This window comes from Aquarana catesbeiana, linkage group LG03 (assembly GCF_042186555.1).
Source record: "Aquarana catesbeiana isolate 2022-GZ linkage group LG03, ASM4218655v1, whole genome shotgun sequence".
Lineage (NCBI taxonomy): Eukaryota > Metazoa > Chordata > Amphibia > Anura > Ranidae > Aquarana > Aquarana catesbeiana.
Genome location: NC_133326.1, coordinates 667,230,024 through 667,252,348, shown reverse-complemented (window position 1 = coordinate 667,252,348; position 22,325 = coordinate 667,230,024). Strand labels below are relative to the sequence as shown.

Genomic DNA, 22,325 nt, shown 5'->3' with positions numbered 1-22,325 from the left:
GTAAGAGTGGGTGTGGCTAGAGTTAGAGGTGTCAATGGAAGGGTCTGGGCTGACGTTAAAGTCTCCTCCAAGGACTACAAATCCCTCCTTAAACTCTGTCAAGAGTTCAAGGGCCTTGTCTATGAAGGAAATTTGATTTGAGTTGGGAGCGTATATCGAGGCGAACGTGTATTTACGTTCTGCTATGGTGCCTTTCAGGAAAACGTATCGACCTAATGGGTCTATTTTGCTGTTTAAAAGTTGAAAAGGGCATGTTTTATGAATCGCTATTGAAGTTCCCTTAGATTTGGAGGTTGGGGAAGTGCTGTGAAACCACTGGTTATATAAATGGGTCGGAAGTCTAGGTAAGGAGAGATGGGTAAAATGGGTTTCTTGTAAAAAAAACTATTTGTGCCTTCAGTTTTTTGAGTTCCCACCATAATTTGCTTCTCTTCCCTGGGGAGCATATGCCTCTTATGTTATAGGATATTACCTTTTAATGTAGACATGATGGGTCAGGTGGTTGGACGCATGTTGCGCGGTCGAGCCCGTCCGGCATGGAGCCCCTAGTGAAGTATTGCTCCTGTGAAAAAAGGGGTGGGATAGGGAGAGGGTGGGAGAGGTTAGAAAGGTAGAGGAAAAAAAAACACAAAGTGAGTATTGTTAAAACATACAAAACAGTACAACTTATGAGTAACAGTGATAATGAGCAGAGGTTCTGCTTGTGAGGTGTGAGGTCTGCCCTAATAGCAGGGGAGGCCTCAGACCTTAGACTAATGTCCCAACTAGGGACAATACCCAACAAGGGGTGGCCTACGTGGGGGAACATGAACCTAAACACGGGGGGAGACAAGGGGTGCCGTCTCCGTCCACTGCATCTGTAGATCGTGGTATTAAACAGGGGGAATCATTCTAGGGGGGCGTAAACAACCTGACATTGTATGGGGCCTAAGTAAAAATGGGTGAGACAATAAGATCAGGAAGGTGGTTTTCGCTTGAGGTCATCTGGTTCTTGGACTTTGTCAGCGAGTGTCCCTCATTTACTGATTGTAGCTAGTGATCGTAGATAATCTGAAGATTTGTTCGCGGGTATCCTGCTTTGCATATCCAATTGGGATGAAGGGGGGGCAAAGTCTCAGAGTGTGAGTGTGGACCTTTTTAGTAGTTCACCCATAGTCCTCAGGGTATCACACATGGGCTGCGTATGAATTGTATAAGTCATCCATATTTATCAGGGTATCACATGAGGACTGCGGTGTTAATCTCTTGTGGTGGAGGGTCCTGTTTCAGTATCTTGATTCTGGTGCTGTCTGTCTCTTCTGCGGTTCTTGCGGGAGACTGTTGACCATTGAGATGGGGTTTGAGTCCCGGGAGCATTAGGTGTGCTTCTCCAATCTCGAAAGTCCACTGGAGCCAGGTCGAGAGTGGAAAGGAAGTTCGGTAGGTCATCCTTATTGCGTAGTGTGACTTGGCGTCCATTTTTTGTCACTTGTAAGAAGAAAGGGAAGCCCCAGCGGTACGGCAGACCCGCCTCTTGAACGGCATTCAGGAGTGGACGCAAAGCCCTGCGTTGCATGAGGGTGCGTCTGGAGATATCTTGGTAGAAAAATAAGTGCGCGCCGTCAAAATCATAGAATGGTTTACCACGCATTTTTTGCATAATGCGGTCTTTCAGATTATACTTGTGAAGTTTGCAAATTATGTCCCTAGGATTGTCTATGTCTTGAGATGGAGGTCTCAGGGCTCTATGTGCCCTGTCAATTTCTATTGGTGTAGTTGCAGATAGGCCTAGAATATCCCTGAAGATGTCTGTCAGTGTGGGGATAATATCCCTTGAAGCTGTGGCTTCAGGCAGGCCTCTGATCCTTATGTTGGCTCTCCTGCTGCGATTTTCAGCGTCATCCAGCTGGCAAAGCAAGCTTTCAATCTGCTGACTTTGTATTTGGCATTGTGATTGCAGTAGAGCAATAGTGGGGAGAGCCTCCTCCAGTTTTTCTTCAATAGATTCTATTCTGTTACCCAAGTGAGTGGTGTCAGTTTTCAATTGGGCTATGTCCTCAGTGAAGGCTTTCTCCACTCTGTTTGTGAAGCGCTCCAAGTCCTCTTTGGTAGGCAGGGACATAATATGGCGCCTAATGTCCTCATCACTGAGCTAGTCAGAGATCCCAGAGCGGCCTCCTAGAGAAGCTGGGGAAGCACAGGGGGCAGAATCACTCACCGACCCTGGGGATGGAACCGGAGATGCTGGGGAGTTCCCTTCAGTGCCCGTGTTGTGGCTGCAGCTGGCTGGGAGGATTTGCTCGCCTTCTGGGCCTTCCCGGGCGGCGCCATCTTGGATGGTTCGCGGCCTTGTCCTCGGGTCCCTGTAAAGTAGTAATCCAACTGTCCCTGCCTGGAACTATCGGTCCTTGCCGGCTGTGTAGATTGCCTGATCCTCTGTGACATGTGGGGAGTCTGTAGCGGCGATTTACCCCCCGTTTTTGGCTGATTATTGCGGCGGTGGAGCGGAGCTGAGGCAAGACACAACCTCACTCCTCCATGGTCAGGACACGCCCCCCCGGCAGAGGCGGCTTTTAAATCACTTCCCATCCTTTCCCAGCCTTTCAGTGGTTGTGCCAGGATGATTCCCCATCCCGGTACTGTTTTTTGTAGAGTCGGCGTTCAGCTTCCTTGTAATAGCAATTGGAGTAGCTTACTAGTCCCGAAAACCCCCCCCCCTCCCGTGGCTCTCAGGCTCTCCCATCCCACTGGGAGACCTGAGCAAGCAGGAACATCCGCAGGCTGGCTGGACAGCCAAGCAAAGCAGGGATTGGCTTTGATTGGCTGTTCACAACAGTAAAATAGAAGCAATGACATGATATCAAGTGTAGCGCCCTGGTGTTTAGTCAGGGAGCTCCTCACCAAATTCCTTGTCAGGAGTAGCTACTGTAGTTAATTGGTGTACTAGGGATCCTTCTTCCCCCCCCCCCCCCCCCCCCCAAGTTTGGCCTGGTTGTACTTTTGTCTTCTACCACCAGGTGGCCGGGCACTTGGAAGTATTAGATTGAGAAGGACAATTCAAGGTCAGGTTATGGGTAATGGGCAGAGATTTTGTTGCATCCCTTGGCCTGCTGGGAGAGCCTATATATTCGGGTGAGGTCAAGTAATCTGGGTTCTTGTGTGCCACCCAGACCTCGCGTATGTCGTCTGCCCGGGCTGCCAGGCCAGAGATTGGGCCCTCTTTCTCCTACAAAATATAGAAAGGACTGTCGGAAAGAAATAAAACTTCTTTTACATCCAAGAAGTGTCTGGCGCCCAATGACTTTTACCACCTTTACACCCACTATGCCTCACAACCCACCACTTATTGAAGGATGTCGGCTATCTTTGGCCTTTAAGGATCCCATTAGACTGGAAGAAGTCAGAGATTCTGCTACATAAGGGCAGAGGAGGGATTTGGGGTCTTGTAGACCCCAGATCTTTCCATAAAGAGTACCTATCACGTGCCTATTGCTGTTACAAGGATTTTGACACTTAATGCCTCAGGGTCTGATGAGGAAGCTGTAGCTGTTCACTGAACAGTATGGGACATATTTAGATGGGGGGGGGGGGGAGGGTTTTTGAAACCTTCTTTTTCTTTTTTTTTTTTTTTTTTTTTTTTTTTTTTTTTTTTTTTGTCCCATCTGACCAGAGCACCTTCTTCCATATGTTTGCTGAGTCCCCCACATGGCTTCTTGCAAACTACTAATGTTGGCTTTCTTCAAACAATGGCTTTTTTCTTGCCACTCTTCCATAAAGGTCAGATTTGTGGAGTGGACAGATTCTCCCACCTGAGCTGTGATTTTCTGCAGCTCCTCCAGAGTTATCATGGACCTCTTGGCTGCTTCTCTGATTAATGCTCTCCTTACCTGGCCTGTCAGTTTTAGGTGGACGGCCATTTCTTGGTAGGTTTGCAGTTGTGCCATAATCTTTCCATTCTCAGATGATGGATTGAACAGTGCTCTGTGAGATGTTCAAAGCTTGGGATTTATTTATTTTATTTTTTTTATAACCTAAACCTGCCTTGTACTGCTCCACAACTTTATCCCTGACCCGTCTGGTGTTTTCCTTGGTCTTCATGATGCTGTTTGTTCACTAACCTCCAAGGGCTTCACAGAACGGCTATATTTTATACTGAGATTAAATTACACACGGGTGGACTATTTACTAATTAGGTGACTTCTGAAGGCAATTTGGTTCCACTAGATTTTAGTTAGGGGTATCGGAGTAAAGGGGGCTGAATACAAATGCAAGCCACTTTTTTCAGATATTTATTTGTAAAAAAAAAAAAAAAAAAAATTTAAAACCTTTTTATCATTTTTCTTCCACTTCACAATTATGTGCCACTTTGTGTTGTTCTATCCCAGGGATCTCCAAACTTTGGCCCTCCAGCTGTAGTATGCTTAACCTATGGATAAGCACCCTACAGTGATGTGAAACGCATCAGCACTTTTGTCCCTATGCCTCTGTCTCTGTGACCATATGGATTTTATCGTCTTCAATAAAGTTGTTACAACAGAGAGCGGCTGTCCAGCTTTTTCTTCAATTCTACGGCCCTCCAGCTGTTGCGGAACTATACCTTCCAATGAGGCATTGTAAAACTGACATTCACAGACATGACTAGGCATGATGGGAATTGTAGTTCCTGAACAACTGGATGGACATAGTTTGGAGACCCCTGGTCTATCCCTTAAAATCCCAATAAAATTTTATGTTTTTGGTTGTAACATGACAAAATGTAGAAAATGTCAAGGGGTATGAATACTTTAAGGCACTGTAACTGAGCATACCTGCCCTTAGGAGCTCTGCAGATCATAATCTGTTTCACTTCTGCACTGTAATAACAGAGCCCTCCTAGCAGTCTTGTGTAATGTGTCTTCAGTCTGTGGCTATTCAAGCATGTCTCCAGTCTTCAACGGCTTCTAATAGCGTGTATGCAGCTCGCCCTGGTGGTGTGGTGTTAAGATTCTACACCAGGGCCTACTGTAAAATTTGCAGCAAGGAAAGTTAGAAACCTCTCCTCCCATTCCTCTGGCTCCACTCCACTTGGCCTACAGGCCTGTCTGGAAACTGACACCTATTTGCTACCTTGTAGCTTTTAGTTGTATGTAGTCCAGATTCTCTGGTTGCAGGCCAGGGGTCACTCAACACACCAGGCACCAAAAAACGAAGGGTACAAGGTGAGTGATCCTGTCAAGGAAATCTCTGCCACCATCAGGCTAGCCAACCCTCCTTCTGCTGGCCACCACCAGTTTATCAACCAAGGCAGTCTCTGAGGTTACTTCCCAGGTATAGGCTACTCTGCAATCCACCAGAATAAGGCAAATCAGCCCAGGTCCTTCCAGAGCTCTTCTTTACTGAAAAAAGAGTTGTAACATAAGTCCATTTGGAGTGTGATTCCATTTTCCATGGCTGGTAAAGTTCAGTGTTCTTGCCCACCAACTGAGTACTCCCTCAGTTTTCCAGTATTAGGGTGGCACCAATAAAGGTGTGTGAAGATCTCCCCCTGAAGGGGAAAACGGATTCAGAAAAGATCCACTTGATCTTGTCTGAGGTCCTAATTAATATCAGTGTCAGGTAACCACCTCTACTCTTCCCTTGCAGACCTACTCTTCCTCTTGCGGACTAAGGCCCCATACACACTATTCGATTTTCTGCAGATTTTTGTCTTCAGATTTACCAAAACCATGAAGTGCAAGGGCCTGGCTGATTGCATACAAATTGAAACTCCTAAGGTTTGACCTCATATTATATGGTTTTGGTAAATCTGAAGACAAAAATCTAATAGTTTGTATGAGGCCTAACTCTTCTCCACCTTGACGCCACCCTTCCTGCCTATTTATACCCTAAGCTGACAAAGGGAACTGGGGATACCTAGGAGAAACTAAGTAGACTTATACCCAATATGGAGCTGTGACAGGGTTCTACATGGCTCTAGCTGTCTCTAACTGCTCCTATAGCATTTTTACTGCTTCTTGTAGCAAGCCCGTAGTTTTGTCATATCCTGCTGAATGTCTGCCGCCTGACAGCTTCTTATAGCCAAACAAGAACACAAAATATTTAATCCAGTATGTCATCGCTTCAACAAGCGTTATTGATTAATGCAGTACATCCTGAGTATTACCATCTCAAGTCTGGGCATTTCATGAGTTTCATCCTCTTGTGCTTATTTGTAGAAATCGGTGAAACGCATTAGGTAGTCTTAAGGTGATGGCACTCAGGATATACTACATTGGTTAGTAAAGCTTGTTCAAGAAGGTGACCTTACCGGAGAGCCTCTTGTGTTCATGTTCAGGGTTTAGTTGAAGCTGGAGCGAGCTCCAGCGACCAGAAACTTGGTTGGAGCCTGGAAGCATTGAGAATCTGGATGATCGTCTGAGCCTTCTATAGTATTACATTTTCTGAATACAATGTGGGGCTACTTCTACTTGGTGATGTTCAAGACCGCATTTGAAGTTCCATATATCAAGTTGACCACCAATGTGCTAGAGGCTGCAAACCCGATTCCCCCCCCCCCCCCCCCAGGACCACCAATGTGCTAGAGGCTGCAAACCCGATTTCCCCCCCCCCCCCCCAGATGGTGCAGTAAATATCCTGCTGAATAGGCTGCAGGGGGTTATACGCTACTCACTTTAAATGCAAACGAAGAGAGAATTGGCAGGTCATTCTGTGAAGGTTCAGTGGAGGCTCTCTCTCTGTTTTATGTAGGTGATCTCTATGAGGAGCTCCTGGCAGTCTGTGGGGAGAATGCTCTTTTATGGCTCCTAGGAGCTGTCCCTAGTTGTCTGTCATTGAGCTAGCTTCCGTCGCTGTGTCTGTCTTGGCTATTAATCAAGCAGCTGTCTCTACTGCTCAGTGAATTGTAGAGTCACTGTCTCAGGCTATCAATTAAATGTCTTTTGAGGCTGTCACTGGCTTTATTGTAGTTTTATCCTCAAGAATTCTCTAATACAGTGTTTTGCAGCGATCAGGTCTTGAGCTGTCTCTTATTCTCAAAGAGCAGTTCTATTACCAGTATTTAGACTGCCTAGAGAAAAAAAACATTTTTGTCTGGCCTGTCTGCCAATGGAAAAATCGTCTTGCCTCTCTCTGGTACTGTATCTCTAATATAGACACACCCTCAGTATTTTCAAAAGCAGTGAATGTAGGGTTGCCACCTCATCCCTTTAAAACCAAACACATATTAATTACCCAGTTTCTGTGGCTGATTAAGGTGGTAATTAAACTCACTTGGCGCTTTATCTGCATTAAATTAGCTTCAGAACCTGTGTGATTCATATGTGTTCGGGTTTAAAGGGATGAGGTGGCAACTCTAAGTGAATGCATGCTTGCCAACATTGTGGTCCCTGATCCTGAGACACTGTTAACTCAAAATTAGCAGTTTGTCCACTTTTCTGGTGGCTGTGGCCAAATCGCACCCTTTTTTATGGTCTTGTCCTGTCCAGACACAGCCTCCTAAATATGTTGGGACTGCCCATCATGGGGGGGGGGGGGGGTGGTCCTACCAAAGCAGTAAATATGTGGGGATCATCAACTTGTGACCCCATCCCCACAATTAAATCCTCTTTGTGTTAGTGTGTATGTGCAGTAACTTAAATAGTTTTGATACTGTAATCTCGGGAAATGGCCCAGGACAGTTGGCATATATGCAAAGAGGGGCATCTATTGTATGAAACATTCTGTGGTTCTCTGTTTTATAGTAAAAGGTGGTGTTGGGCTCCAACCACTTTCTACTAATATACCCCCCCAACCCGTTCCTTTTTATGTGTCTGGCCCTGCACTTCCTCCTTTATTGCCTAGGCAATAATGTAAAACCCTCTAATGCCCTCATTATCCTGGGATACTCGCATCATATGTTCCAGGAGGCTTTGGGACAATCTACATCACACCTGGCATGCTCCACACTACATCATCGGCAGCTAAAAATAAATATGAAAAACTGAGCCATACTAAATACAATATGCATCAACACTTTACACATATTAATCCAGTAAACAACAAAAGTGCCAGTCCATGAAAGTGACCACAAAAGAACACAAGAACGTGATGTGCTCTCCCCTACACCATACAGATACTCACCAGAGCGCCAAGACCCTGAAGAGGTCTATATTGCTTAATAGGCTTCCTCAAATGGTCAGATGTGATGAGGAACATGTTTAAGCTGGCCAACTGCGTTAAAGTAATCCCTCTCTCTGACCAGTATTAGAGACTGGGTAGGGAGGTATTACTTTGCAGTTGGTCAGCTTAAACATGTATTGCAATGTTACCCTATAGTTATCTTGTCCTATGTTTCTAGAACCTGTTTCTGGTTCCCTGTGTCCATCTCTTGCTGTGTTTGAGAATGCTGCTTTTGTTTTTAAATACCCATCTTATTTTGTCCATGACCAGTTTCATGATCCTTGTATCCATTACAACCTTAGCTGCCTCTATTGCCCTATAGTTGTCTCATCCTGTCTACTGAGAACCTTTCCATTGTACCCTTTGTCCATCTCTTGAGGAAAGTGTCTGTGTTTTTTCTTTACTCATCTTGTCTAGCTAGAACTTGTCTGTGGCTACTCTCATTACTCTTGTGCTGTTTTTGAGGACCCTGTCTTTGTTGCTGTATAGTTGTCTCATACTGTATATCGTTTATCTAGAACCTGTCTCTCTAGTTCCCCATTGTCGTCTTTTGCTGTTTTTCAATATCCGTCTCCTCTTGCCTGTCTAGGACCTGTCTCTTGATTTTTGTAACTATCACAACCTTGGTAAGCTGTCTTGGTGGCCACTAGTTGTTACAGTATAGGTTCTAGATAGACTGAATCTGGTTTGCTGTCTCTCCTGCCATCTGAGGGAGCGGTCTGTTTTTCTATACACACCTTATCTTGTCTGCCTGGTCTCTCTATATTTGTGCTATGCTATCTTTTTGAGGGAGCGGTCTCTTGTTCTATACTCCTCCTTGCCTATCTTCTGGAACCTGTCTCTGGTTCATCATTTGTTTCATAACAGTCTTAGAGAGCTGTCTGTTGCCTTATAAACATCCTTTTCCTATCTCTCTGGGATTTCTCTTGATAACCATCACAACCTTAGTGAGCTGTTTCTATTAGCCAGAATGAGACAACTATAGGTTATCTAGAACCTGTCTCTGGTTCCCTGTGTCCATCTCTTGTTATCTGTTTTTCAAAATCTATCTTATCTGGTCTGTCTAGGACCCGTCTCTTCATCCTGGCAACCATCACAACCATAGTGAGCTGTCTGTGAGCCTATAGTTGTCTCATCCTATCTATCTAGGAACATGGCATCACAGCACACCGCTTGCATAGTCAACCTGTTTAACCCATCTTTGGTTTGCTGTGTAAGTCTCTTGCTGTCTGTTCTTTTCAGCATCCATCTTATCTGTCTATGACTGTCTATAGATCCCCATCTGTCTAAAGCTGTCGTTCAGGGATCAGTCTCCTTGCCCTATACCTATCTCATCCTGTCTATGGTTTTCCATATCAGTCACATACTGTAAATCTTGGAGAGAGCTGTCTTTTACCCTATACCCATCATCTTCTGTCTGTCCAGGTCTCGATTCTTGTAAGCTTTGCAAACTTGGTGAGCTTGTCTGTTGACTTATAGTGGTCTTATCTGGTCTATAGTTCTTTCATCCTATCTAGAACCTGCCTCTGGATCCCTGTGTCCATCTCTTGCTGTCTATAAGGAGTTGACTGCGTTTTTTTATAATCTTTATCTCGCCTGGTCGGTCTGGGACCTCTTGACCCTTGCAACCATAAAGTCCAGGTTGCCCTATAGTTGCCTCATACTGTCTATGTAGAACCCATCTCTGCTTCCCTGTCAATCTCCTGCTGTCTTGAAGGAGTTTACTGTGTTTCCCAATATCTATCCCGTCTGGTCTGTCTAGGACCTGTCTTTTGATCCTTGTAACAGTTTTTGAGAGAGCTGTCTGTTGCCCTATACCCATCTTTTTATGTCTGGGAGCTGTCTCTTGATGACCATCACAACCTTAGTGAGCTTCTTCTATTCGCCTATAGTTGTCTCATCCTGGCTATCTAGAACCTGTCTCTGGTTCCCTGTGTCTATATCTCGCTGTCTGTGTTTTTCAAAATCTCTCATCTGGTCTGTATAGGTCCTGGTTGCCCTATAGTTGTCTCATGCCCTCTATCTAGAACCGGTCTGTTTTTTTTTTTTTGTGTTTCTCTTCTGCATTTCGAAGGAGCTGTCTGTTTGTTCTATACCTATCTAATCTTGCCTTTCTAGGAGTTGTCTCTGTTTTCCCATATGTCTCTCATGCATTTTTTTTTTTTTTTTTGAAGGAGCTGTCTGTCTTCTATACCCATCTCATAGGGTCTGTCTAGGACTTGTCTCTAGTTCTAGTTCTGTCTCATACTGTCTTTGAGGAGGAGGTCTCTTGCTCTATACTCATTTATTTTTGTCTATCTAGGTCTTGTCTTTAAACCCCCCCCATCTATTGCTATCTTCAAGGGAGCGGTCCCTCTTGTCCTATACCCGTCTCATCCTGTCCTATCTAGGCCTTGTCTCTGCTTCTCTGAGTCAATCTCATGTTGTCTTTTAGGAGATCTTTTTGTTTCCTTTATCCATTTCCTCCGGTCTGTCTAGGACTCCTGTCTGGTTCCCCATATTGGTCTCTCTTGCTGTATACCCATCTCATCTTGTCTGTCTAGGACTTGTCTCTGGTTCTCCCATATCTCTCTAATGCTGTCTTTGAAGGAGCTGTTTGTCTTCTTTTATACCCATCTCATATGGTCTGTCTAGGACTCCTCTCTGGTTCCCCATATGTGTTTAGTACTGTTCTCAAGGGAGCGGTCTCTCTCTCGTTTTTATACCCATCTCATCTTGTCTGTCTAGGACTTGTCTCTGGTTCCCTATATCTGTTTTATGCTGTCTTCAAGGGAGTGGTCTCTTTTTTGCCCTATACCCATCTGAGGGAGTTTTTTTTTTTTTTTTTTTTTCTATATCCACTTTATCTTGTCTGTCTTGGACTTGTCCCTGGTTCCTCATATCTGTTTTGTACTATTCTCAAGGGAGCCGTCTCTCTCTCTTGCTTTATAACGTCTCATCTTGTCTGTCTAGGACTTGTTTCTGGTTCTCCCATATCTGTCTCAGATTGTCTTGAAGGGAGCGGTCTCTCTTGCTGTATACTCATCTTGTCTAACCAGGATTTAGCTTTGCTTCCCCTTATTGTCTCATGCATTATATTAGATTATATATATTTTTTTTTTTTACCAATCTCCTATGGTCTGCCTAGGACTCCTCTATGGTTCCCCATATCTGTTTTGTACTGCTCTCAAGGGAGCGGTCACCCTTGCTTTATACCCATCTCATCTTGTCTGTCTAGGACTAGTCTCTGGTTCCCCATATCTGTCCTATGGTATCTTCAAGGGAGTGGTCTCTTTTTTGCCTTTATACCCATCTCATTCTGTCCTATCTAGGACCCATCTCTGGTTCCCTGTGTCCATCTCATGCTGTCTTTAAGGGAGTTGCTTTCTATACCCACTTCATCCTGTCTATCTAGGACTTGTCTCTGGTTCCCCATAGCAGTCTCATACTGTCTTTGAGGGAGCGGTCTCTCTTCTATACACATCTGATCTTGGTTGTCTAGGACTTGTGTCTGATCCCCCTACCCATCTCTAGCTTTCTTCAAGGGAGTGTTCTCTCTTGCCCTAGACCTATCTCGCCATGTCTATCTAGGACCTGTCTCTGGTTTCCCCCTATCCATCTCATGCTGTCATTAAAGGAGCTGTCTCTGGTCCTGTCTTCTGCTCTGCAGCTGGGAGGGAGATCCTGTGGCTGGGAGAGGAGGAGAAGGAGTGGCCACTGGCTGGAGAGAGTGAGAGACATTGAGATAAGCAGAGGGAGGGACAGGCAGACAGAGAGAGAGAGTGAATGCAGAGGTAGAGGATCTCACACAGGCAAGATCTGTTCAGATTGTCTCAGGTAAGGGCTTCTGTGACCCTTCCAGGGCATTGCATGTCTATGTGCAGGGTGTAGTGTGGTGTGTAAGTGTCTGAGTGCTGCATGCATTCTCTGAATTGCAGGAATTCTGGGTGATTGACAGCTCCCCCTGTCATGATTTTCCTCTTTCTGTATACACAACAAAATGTTTGCATCTATTGGCATTGCAGATTGGGTTGCCATCTGTCTGTCTGCGCAAGCCCAGATTGCACTGGGGTGCCTTGTGTTTGTGTGGGTATGTGTAGGTGTGTGCACAGCTGGGCATGGGGTGGGGGGTGGGGGGGGGGGGGGTGGTAGTTGCTGGAAACATAAGGGGATAGAAGCTGTATGCATAGTCTATGAAAAGGGAGAATCCGAAGACAAACGCAGAGCTATGAGTTGGATAGGAGCTGACAGTGCTGAAGAAAGTAACCGTCGTCAGATAATTGAGATGACAGAGATTGCTTGGGTTGAAAATTGTAGCTGTATGTTTAAAGGTTAGATCGTTGAATGCTAATGAGAAAGTGCAATTCTGGGTTGTTACTGCTCTGTTATGCAATACTTAATGTCCTGGGTTGCAATTTTTAGGCTGGTGTAGCTTGCCATGTTTAAACCATTTGCAATTTTTCAGTATGGAATTAGGAGGCGATCCATCAAGATTTAAACTGGGGTTAGGGTTTCCATCAATGTGTCAACTTAACATTGTATGACCATCAACAGGACAAAACCCTTACAAATTCATCATCCACAATATCTTTGTTTTTTTTTTTTTTTTTTTTTACCCTTTTTATTGATTTTCACAGTTTACAAAAATTCCCAATAACTATATAATTATTGGGAACTTTTGTAAACCGCAAAATAGCAATATAAAGGTTATCTCTAATAGGATAAAAAAAGGTCCCCGTGGATGGTCAAGGAATTAGGAGATTTTCAGTTTTTCTGTAGCTTTGATACGCAATGTTTTTTTAGAGCACGGTTCTAGGATTGATGTGGCTGTAATATGCAGTGCAACCATGAGGAATGAGGTTGAATTATGTTGGTGTTGCTGGAGGCCTTTGAGAGATGCCATTTATTTTGGGAATACTTTGTGTTGATCTACAATATTTTAATTGATGTGTTTTTCGGTAAACCGTGTCTTGGCAAGATCTAATATTTTTAGTTGAGGTGGCATTTATGAGCCGTGCTTTAGTTAAAAAAAAAAAATTAAAGTTTCAGTTTTTGGCTTGTTGTGATAATAATTTAGATGGTTTTAGTTTAAAATACAAATCCTCTGCAAAGTTGAGTTAATGTGGTATTGTATTGTGCCATATCAACCAAAACCTTACATCTTAAGGGACTCAACACCAAATCTCATATCAACGCAGCTTCACCCAGCTGTTAACACTGTATCAAACCAAACTTTGTATCTTCTTTTTTTTTTTTTTTTTTTTTTCCATTTTCTACAAAATCTGTATGGAATTGTCTAAAGAAATTACCGCTCCAGGTGATGAGGACCCCATGTTCACACCATCCTTGTGTTCAGGAGATGAAGGGTGCCAGCTCAGCAAAGGCAATAGACAAGAGAAATTAAATGGGACGGCCACAATATAATAATAATAATAATAATAATATTTCAGGATTTATATAGCGCCAACAGTTTTACACAGCGCTTTACAATATAAAAGGGAGACAATACAGTTATAATACAAGAGGATTAAAAGGGCCCTGCTCAGAAGAGCTTACAATCTAATAGATTGCCTTTATTATAATATAATGCCTTTATTAATAAAATCTTAGTCCATACACCAACAGAGGTACAGATGATAGCTGACGCGTTTCACACCGTTCGCACGGTTAGTGGCACCTAGTCATAGCTGTAGGACCACCGACCCCAATCTGTCTTTTATACACAAACCATTGGTTACCTGACCATTCGTATCTAATCCAGATTGCAATCAAGTGTAGTCCTCTAAAGCTTTCACACACCTAAGAGGAGTGGGCGTGGAGGTGATCAGAGCAAACAATGTGTTAAAAGAATTAACCCATGCAGAGAAGGAAAAATATGGTACGGTATGGAATTGTATTTCCATCTCATTTGCTCCTGAATTTTCTTTATTTTTGGAAGAGTGGGCCATGCTGCTGTGTGTGTGTGTGTGTGTGTGTTGTGTTTTTTTTTTTTTTTTTTTTCGGAGAATGTGTCAATGTACATGCTTGTGTGTTTTGAGTAGAAGTCAATGACTTGCAAAATTTCATCTGCTGCATTTTGGTATGATGCTTTGGATTAGGATAAGGATCTACACAATGTCCTGCATCTAATGGCACTTATCTGCACGGTTTGGGCGCAAATATGTTTAGTTGCAGCATTTTGATTTGTGGCAAATGTGTTTTGTGTAGAGTACACAGAGTTGCAATGCTTGGAATGGCATGACCTTTATATATAGTTTTGGCACTCTGTAGTGCATTACTTTCCTTGAATGGATGTAGAATTGCAAAATCTGGTGCAGCTGTGCATGGTAGCCAATCGTCTTCTAACTTCAGATTGTTCATTTAAAGTGATTGTAAGGGTAATTTTATTTTGTATTTTTTTTAAAATGACAAACGTATCATACTTGCCTCCCACTGTGCAGCTCATTTTGCACAGAGTGGCCCCGAACCCGCTCTTCTGGGGTCCCTCGGCGGTTCTCACGGCTCCTCCCTGCATCAGATAACCCCCTAGGAGAAGAGCTCTCCCAGGGGATTACCTTGCAGGCGTGCTCCCGAGTCCAGCATTCGGCGTCCATAGAGGCCGAATGCAGGACTCGGCCCTGCCCCCCGGCACCCTCGTCATTGGATTTGATTGAAAGCAGCGGGAGCCAGTGGCTGCGCTGCCATCAATCTATCCAATCAAGAGCCGGGAGTCCGTGGAGAGAGACAGCGCGTCCCCGCCAAATAAATGAAGGTACAGGTAAGTGAAACGGGGGGGCTGGTGACTGCCAGGCGTTTTTTCATCTTAATGCGTTAAGGTGAAAGAACACAAACCTTTACAACCCCTTTTAAGCTTTGACGACACAACCTGGAAGCTGATTGGTCTCTATGCAGAGCTGCACCAGATTTTGGACACTTCAGTTTTGGTAAATCAACCCCAATGTGTAGGTGCAAAATATAGGATATCTAATTAGTTGAGATATAAATTTGAGTAGCAATGGTTGGGTGGACACGACATTGATGTTCAGTGTGCTGGTAGGGAGTATGTCGATGTGCAATGTTTGATTTGTAGCACTGATATGGTGTGTGGGTACAGTGTGGGGTGCAGTGTTTTTTATATGTGGCACCAAAATACAATTTTGTTGCTGAGACGCAAGTTGAGGAGCAATGGTTGGGTGGATACAACCTTGATATGCAGTGTGCTGGCATAGCGTATGTTGTGCAATGTTTGACTTAAAGCATTGATAGTGTGTTAGCGGAGTGCATTGTTTTTAGATTGATGTGGCACTAGAATACAATTTGTTGCTGAGTCGTAAGTTGAGGAGCAATGGTTGGGTGGATGTGACATTGATTTACAGTCTGCTGGAGAATGTTGATGTGCAGTGTTTGACTTGAGACCTTGATTCAGTGGGTACGTTGAATTGGAGGGCATTGCTTAAGGAGCTGAAGAGCTTTCCTCCAAATTTGTAGACAAGTTCACCCAATTGCTTGTGTAGATGAAATCCACTTAAATTTAGCTTTTCATGATTGCGTAATTCCATTTGAGCGAGGATCTGTTATCTCTTCTGCTCCTCTGGATATGATATATCTTGATATGGCATTTTAATATGGGTTATGTTGCTATGAAGTATATAATGCAAAGATTTCCTGGTGCACCCTCCCAGATGGTGAGCACAAAAAACTTTTTGAGGTTTTGGTTAAAAATAGGTTTTGGTTACATACCTGTGCAAATACAAGTGAAGCCACGTTGTTGTACCAAGCTCCTTTTTTATTTGTAAATTATCTGAGCTTCCAGCATGGGGCCTAGATATAGCCAGGGGGCATTGCTAGGATTGTGAAAGACTTGGGGCACCTCCATCTACAGCGTAGCAGAAAAACGGGGAATGTCTTTCCTCCCCAGGCTTCTCCTATATGACACATTAGAGCCGAGGAGGAGCCTAGTAGAGCTTCCCTTGGCGCTTGATCCTAGACATGCAATCAATCTTAGGTCTGTATGTGAGCTGCAGGGAACACAAAATTGCATTTCAGCACCGAGAACCTGGGCACCCAGCAGGAGATGAGGGACATGTGCCCCATGCTAGCAATGCCCATGGATAAAGTAGGAAGTTGGAGGTGACCCATTCCTCTTTATGGGTGCAGCAACACCCCAGAAGCTGACACTCCTTCAATGTACCCCCAGTCCCAATCGAACAGCAAAAAAGCTGGAACTGCATTGTGTGTGTATGTGTTCTAATATAATTTAATATATAATATAATAAAATATTATTATACACAGTCACCAACCACTTTATTGGGTACACCTGTTCAATTTCTGGGTAACGGAAATTGCTAATCGGCCAATCACATGGCAGCAACTCTATGCATTTGGGCATCTAGACGTGGCGAAGACAACTTTCTGTAATTCAAACCGAGCACCAAAATGAGGAAGAAAGAGGGGATTTAAGTTGACTTTGAACGTGGCATGATTGTTGGTGCCAGACGAGCTGGTTTGAGTATTTCAAAAATGGCTGATCTGCTGGGATTTTCATGCACAACCATCTCTCAGGTTTACAGAGAATGGTCTGAAAAAGAGAAAATGGCCAGAGAGCGGCAGTTGCATGGAGGAAAATGCCTTGTTGATGTCAGAGGAGAATGAGCAGACTGGTTCGAAATGATAGAAAGGCAACAGTAACTCAAATAACTACTCGTTACAACCAAGGTATGCAGAATACCATCTCTGAACGCACAACACATCTAACCTTGAAGCAGATGGGCTACAGCAGCAGCCTCCTAATCCTACTACCCGAATCCTCCCTGGAATCTATACCCTGCAAAGCGGACTTTCTGTGATTCCCACCTCACCTTCTCTGGGTTTCGATGTGCTGCATCTTTCAAGTCAGAAGCGGACTCACTGTAGTCCCACCTCCTCAGCCCAGAGATGCACCCAAACTCAACCTCTTTGCATGTGCGTGGATATTGTTTTTATAATTGTTATATATAGATATAGGAACATCGGGGGTTGGTTTAGCTTAAAGGTAGAGCTTACCAGTGAGCTGAGTCCACACCAGATATGCAGTTTTAAGGGCTTGTAGGCCCTCTTTTATTAAAGAAAGAAAATGTCCGATAACAGAAGTGTTGCCCACACAGGGGTTTCAGCTTTCCACAGCAACAATGTAAGTTCAATCAAAAATACCAAGCCACCTGGCTCTCTTTAGCAGCCCTGCTGCTCAGACTTATGCTTCAGCCCTCTCGGCTCTATAACAGAGTTCCTGTAAACCCAGTACCTCAGCACTCTTTTCCAGCCCACAGGCTTGGACCCTCTGTCTACTCCAACAGACCTGTGCAGACATGCACACTTCTCCCTTGCTTGCCTGGACTCCTCGGGAGGGTGGAGCCCAGAACTATGGTCAGGTGTCTACAAATAGCCCAACATACACCTGACCAGTCAAAATGCTGGTGGATCTCAAAATCTGGACCCAGGACTGGGGATTTCATCCCACCTAAGACACTATGGAATCTCCAAACTACAGAGTCCCATGACCGAATACCAAAACCTGGAGAAAGCTGCGAATGCAGTTTTCTCCAGTCCACATTTATGCTCTGTAGCCTTGCACCAAGCAAATGTGCATACTCTGTGTCCACTTTAACCCCATTTTCATAGTGATCGGGACTCTCACACTAGATAGATAGATAGATAGATAGATAGAGACCCCGAGAGAGACCTTTTCGTGTGTGTTTGTTTTTTTCCCCTAGTTTTACTGGAACTTGCTTCTGGTCTCCCTGGTGGCAGCCCTGACAGACTCCTATTTCTTTCTTGACACTTGCTCCCTGGACTATTATGGACCATATATTGTCATATTGAGGTATCTGAGCATTGCGTCTTTTACTTGTTAAATGCTACAGCAGCAGAAGACCACACCGGGTGCCACTCCAGTCAGTTAAGAACAAGAAACTGAGGCTACAATTCGCTCAGGATCACCAAAATTGTGCAATAGAAGATTGGAAAAATGTTGCCTGGTCTGATGAGTCTTGCTTGCAGCTGCGACGTTCAGATGGTAGGGTCAGAATTTGGCGTAAACTGGAAAGCATGGGTCCATCCTGCCTTGTATCAATGGTTCAGGCTGGTGGTGATGTAATGGTGTGGGGGACATTTTCTTGGCATGCTTTGGGCCCCTTAGTACCAATTGAGCATTGTTTAAACACCATGGCCCACCTGAGTATTGTTGCTGACCATGTCCATCCCTTTATGACTACAGTGTACCCATCTTCTGATGGCCCCTTCCAGCAGGATAATACACCATGTCACAAAGCTCAAAGCATCTCACCACTGGTTTCTTGAACATGACAATAAGGTCACTGTACTCCAATGGCCTCCACGGACACAAGATCTCAATCCAATAGAACACCTGTGAGATGTGGTGGAACGGGAGATTTGCATCATGGATGTGATGCCATCATGTCAATATGGACCAAAACCTCTGAGGAATGTTTCCAACATCTTGTTGAATCTATGCCATGAAGAATTGAGGCCGTTCTGAAGGGTGTCCAACCCGCCACTAGCAAGGTGTACCTAAAAATAGTGTGTGTGTGGTGTGTTTTATTTAGATAGATGGATAGATCTTGTATGGTATCATTGTACCTTGAGCTACAAAGTTTGGGCTCTCCAAACTTTCTAAACAAAGGGCCAGTTTACTGTCCTTCAAACTTTAGAAGGGCCTGGACTGTGGCCAGCGAGAGAAGAAAAAATGTCCTGGTGTCGAAGGGAGTAAACCGCATCCCCTCTTTGGTATTAGGGGGAGAAATAGTGCCCACCATCATTGGGGTCAATGGGAGGAACTATGCCCCACTGTTGCTGACAGTGCAGGGCTGGATAAAAGCAAGCAAAGAGCCATATCCAGGTTTGGAGACCACTGGTATAGAGCAGTGGTTCCCAATTTTATTGAGACCAGGGCCTGGTAGTTTCTACCAAAACCTTCCATTCCCCCAAAAATAAAAGTTTGGAAATGCAAACTATGTTTTGAAAGACTGGTGTGCTGTACTGGAGCTGGGACACTGTGGGGATGGAGTTTCTGGAGGAGGTTACGAGATTATGCAGTAGACTTGGTGGCCCTGTCGGGAATGAGAATTTTGGGACTTTGCAGAGGCATTGTGGGAGCTGGGAGGGCACTGAGGGGGCTTGGAGGCATGCTGGGACACTGTCGGAGGCACTAAGGGGAGGGGGGGCCCTGAAGGCTCTGCAGCAGCCGGGGGGGGTGGCACTATGGGGGCTGAAGACATTCTTGGGGCTTGGACATTGTGGGCAATAATGGGAGGTTAGGGGATAGTGGGAGGCATTGTGGTAGATTAGGCATCTGTAGCTTGCTGGAGGCCTAGGAGGAAGGAGGCCGCTGCCCAGCGGTGGGCCATGACCGCGTGGTTGAAAACTAATGTATCATCAATGTATTGGTTGAGAAGCTGTAGACCCCAATGTGAGGTTCCCACAAATTATTTGGACTCTCCAGGTTATCTGACATTGTGGGTCTCAATTTTTATTCTGCTGGGCATTTTGTTTTTGGAACCTCACAAGAATAGATGAAGAACAAACCATCCCAAAAATATGGCCCCCTATGAATGGGGTCCGGCATGGCGAGTTTTTTTTAAATGTTTTTCATGCACTTCCTGTTTTGGGGTGACAACGCTTTGTCCTCGTCTCCCAATTGTGCTTCTGTGTTGTCACCCTGTCAGTCACTTGGCAGTGCCCCCTTTAACATGCATTATGCAGGCATGGTCCACTGTTGTCATGATCGGATATTGCTGGAGCGCATGAAGATGGAGTGCTGAAAAGAGGTCGCAGGAGTTCAGCAGCACGGAGATGTAACTATTATTTTTTTTTTATCTGTGTATAATATATTTTTTGATATACAGGGTTTTGGCAGACTATAAGCTCTTCAGTTCACATTTACTTTAAAGGGTCAGTTTTGTTGATGACAAGGGTAGTCTTTTTGCTCCTTTTAAAGTTATTACACCAAAAATGAATACTTCAAGAATTTGTTACATCAAAACTTCATATTCTTGATATGTGGCTGCTGTACCGTGTACTTTGTATGAGAAAGTATCCTGTTCTGTTTGTATGGCTTCCTATTAAAAAAAATAAAAGAACTAACCACACTAAGCAAGAGAGAAAAGTGTGGTCAGTTCTCTATGTGCTGGGAACTCAGTGTGCTCTCCTCCAATGATCACACTTGTCCTGACACGCCCCCGCTGCTCAGCTATTCACTGGGAAGCTCCGTGTGCTGCTGCTTCTTGCCCCCCAGCTCTTATGCACCTGAGAATAGAGGGAATGTGATCACTTCTTTATAAAAATACTTTTTCTTTTTTTTTTTTTTTTTTTTTTTTATTTAACCCGAGTGGGTTATTTTACAAGGTGATTGTGTACAAATTACAATCACTTTAAAGAATTGGGTGGATGATGGCCAGTCGAAGCACCAACAGATTTATTTTATGACTTGGGGATTCCAATGATGAGATGTTCCATCCACATTTCCAAGCTTTGCCCACTTAGACCCCATACACAGATTTTCTGCAGATTTGTCTTCAGATTTACCAAAACCATATAATATGAGGTCAAACCTTAAAACCCCGTACACACGATTGGACTTTCTGACAAAAAAAAAAAAAGTAGAATTCTGTCCGAAGGTTGTTGGCTCAAACTTGTCTTGCATACACACGGTCACACAAATGTTGGCCAACAATTACAAACGTAGTGACGTACAAGACGTACATGATATCTCCATTACGAACACTGGTTTTAGAAGACCGAGTGCTTCCGGCTCGTACTCGATTCCGAGCGTGAACTTTTGGACTTGTGTACACACGATCGGAAAGTCCGACAACAAACATTTGTTGGCGGAAAAGAACCTGCTAGCCAAGTCCGACAACAAATGTTCGCTGGAGCGTACACACGGTCGGACTTTCCACCAACAAGCTCACATCCAACATTTTGTTGTCGGAAAATCCGATTGTGTGTACGGGGCATAAGAGTTTCAGTTTGTATGCAATCAGGCAGGCCCTTGCAATACATGGTTTTGGTAAATCTGAAGACAAAAATCTGCAGAAGATCTAATGGTGTGTGTGTATGGGGTCCTAAAGCCTCTGTTATGGATTGCTTGACAAAGGGGTCTCCCTCCTTGCTGCATTCTCCATAAGCTAGAATAAACGGAGTATCCATCAATGAGAACATCATGACAGGTGACCAGGGGAGAAATCTCACTTGGTCCTTCAGGCTTGTATGCAATGCAGCCAGGAAGCATCTTGATCCCCCCCCCACCCTCCCCACATTGCGGCGCATTACTATGCGGATGCGTTTCCTTAATGTGTTGGGTTGCTATTCACAATGAGAGGCACCAAATGGCCATAAACCATTACATGGATTACCACAACACAGAAGTCCACATGGGTCCTTGGAGCACTTTTAGTTGATAATGGAGGTTTCCTGGCTTTAAGAGTGTCCACTGAAATGGACTTAATGGCTATTAAAGTGGTTTGTAAAGGCAGAAGGTTTTTCTATGCATTATGCACATTCTATGCATTAAGATAAGTGTGCAGAAGCCCCCCTAATACTTACCTGCGCTCCCTCCGATCCAGCCATGTGCGCTCGAGTACCTCAGCCGTACGGGACTCTCTCTCACTTCTGATTTGGCTGAGACACAGCAGTGACGTCATTGGATCATGCTGCTGTCAATCAGTCAGTTAGCCAATGAGGAGAGGGGGCGGGGTCTGAATGGGGACACACAGCCTCTCGGGTGCCCCCCACGGCAAACTGCTTGCTGTGGGGGCAGGAGGAAGGGGCCAGGAGCACCGGCGAGGGACCTAAGAAAAGGATCTGGGCTGCTCTATGCAAATCCACAGCCTAGAGGAGGTAAGTATAACATGTTTTTATAGAAAAAAAAAAACGAGACTTTAGTATCCCTTTTTTTTAAATTTTTCCTAGCATCCAGAAAATGTTTTTCTTGTTAAAGTGGTTGTAAACCTTTCCATATACCCAGTAAAGTGATTGGCCTCAGGTAATACAGAGATGAAACCAATCATCCTTTGTCCGTCTACATGCCCGATTTTTAATTCTCATTGTGTTTTGTTTTTCTTGCATGATTGTATTTTGTACCAATAAAATATATTCTTTGCATTATTGTCCAATGTGCCTCTAAAGTCCAACCTCCCCGCCTCCTTTTTTTTTTTTTTTCTGCCTTCTACATAAGTTGTACCTGTTTTTATCTACA

At 44.3% G+C, this 22,325-nt stretch overlaps 1 protein-coding gene across 4 annotated transcripts in view; it reads left to right on the top strand.

Annotated features, from left to right (window-relative positions):
* The window catches only part of ACHE (acetylcholinesterase (Yt blood group)), a 177,524-nt gene that overhangs the window by 87,575 nt on the left and 67,624 nt on the right, over positions 1-22,325 (top strand). Inside the window, exon 1 of one of the 4 annotated variants that reach the window (XM_073622844.1) lies at positions 11,771-11,931. The exons of 1 other annotated variant lie outside the window; for it this stretch is intronic. The gene's annotated coding sequence lies outside the window, so the exon portion shown is untranslated. Of the gene's footprint in view, positions 1-11,770; positions 11,932-22,325 lie in introns of those variants that run through there. 2 more of the 4 variants (XM_073622845.1, XM_073622840.1) reach the window with 2 other exon arrangements.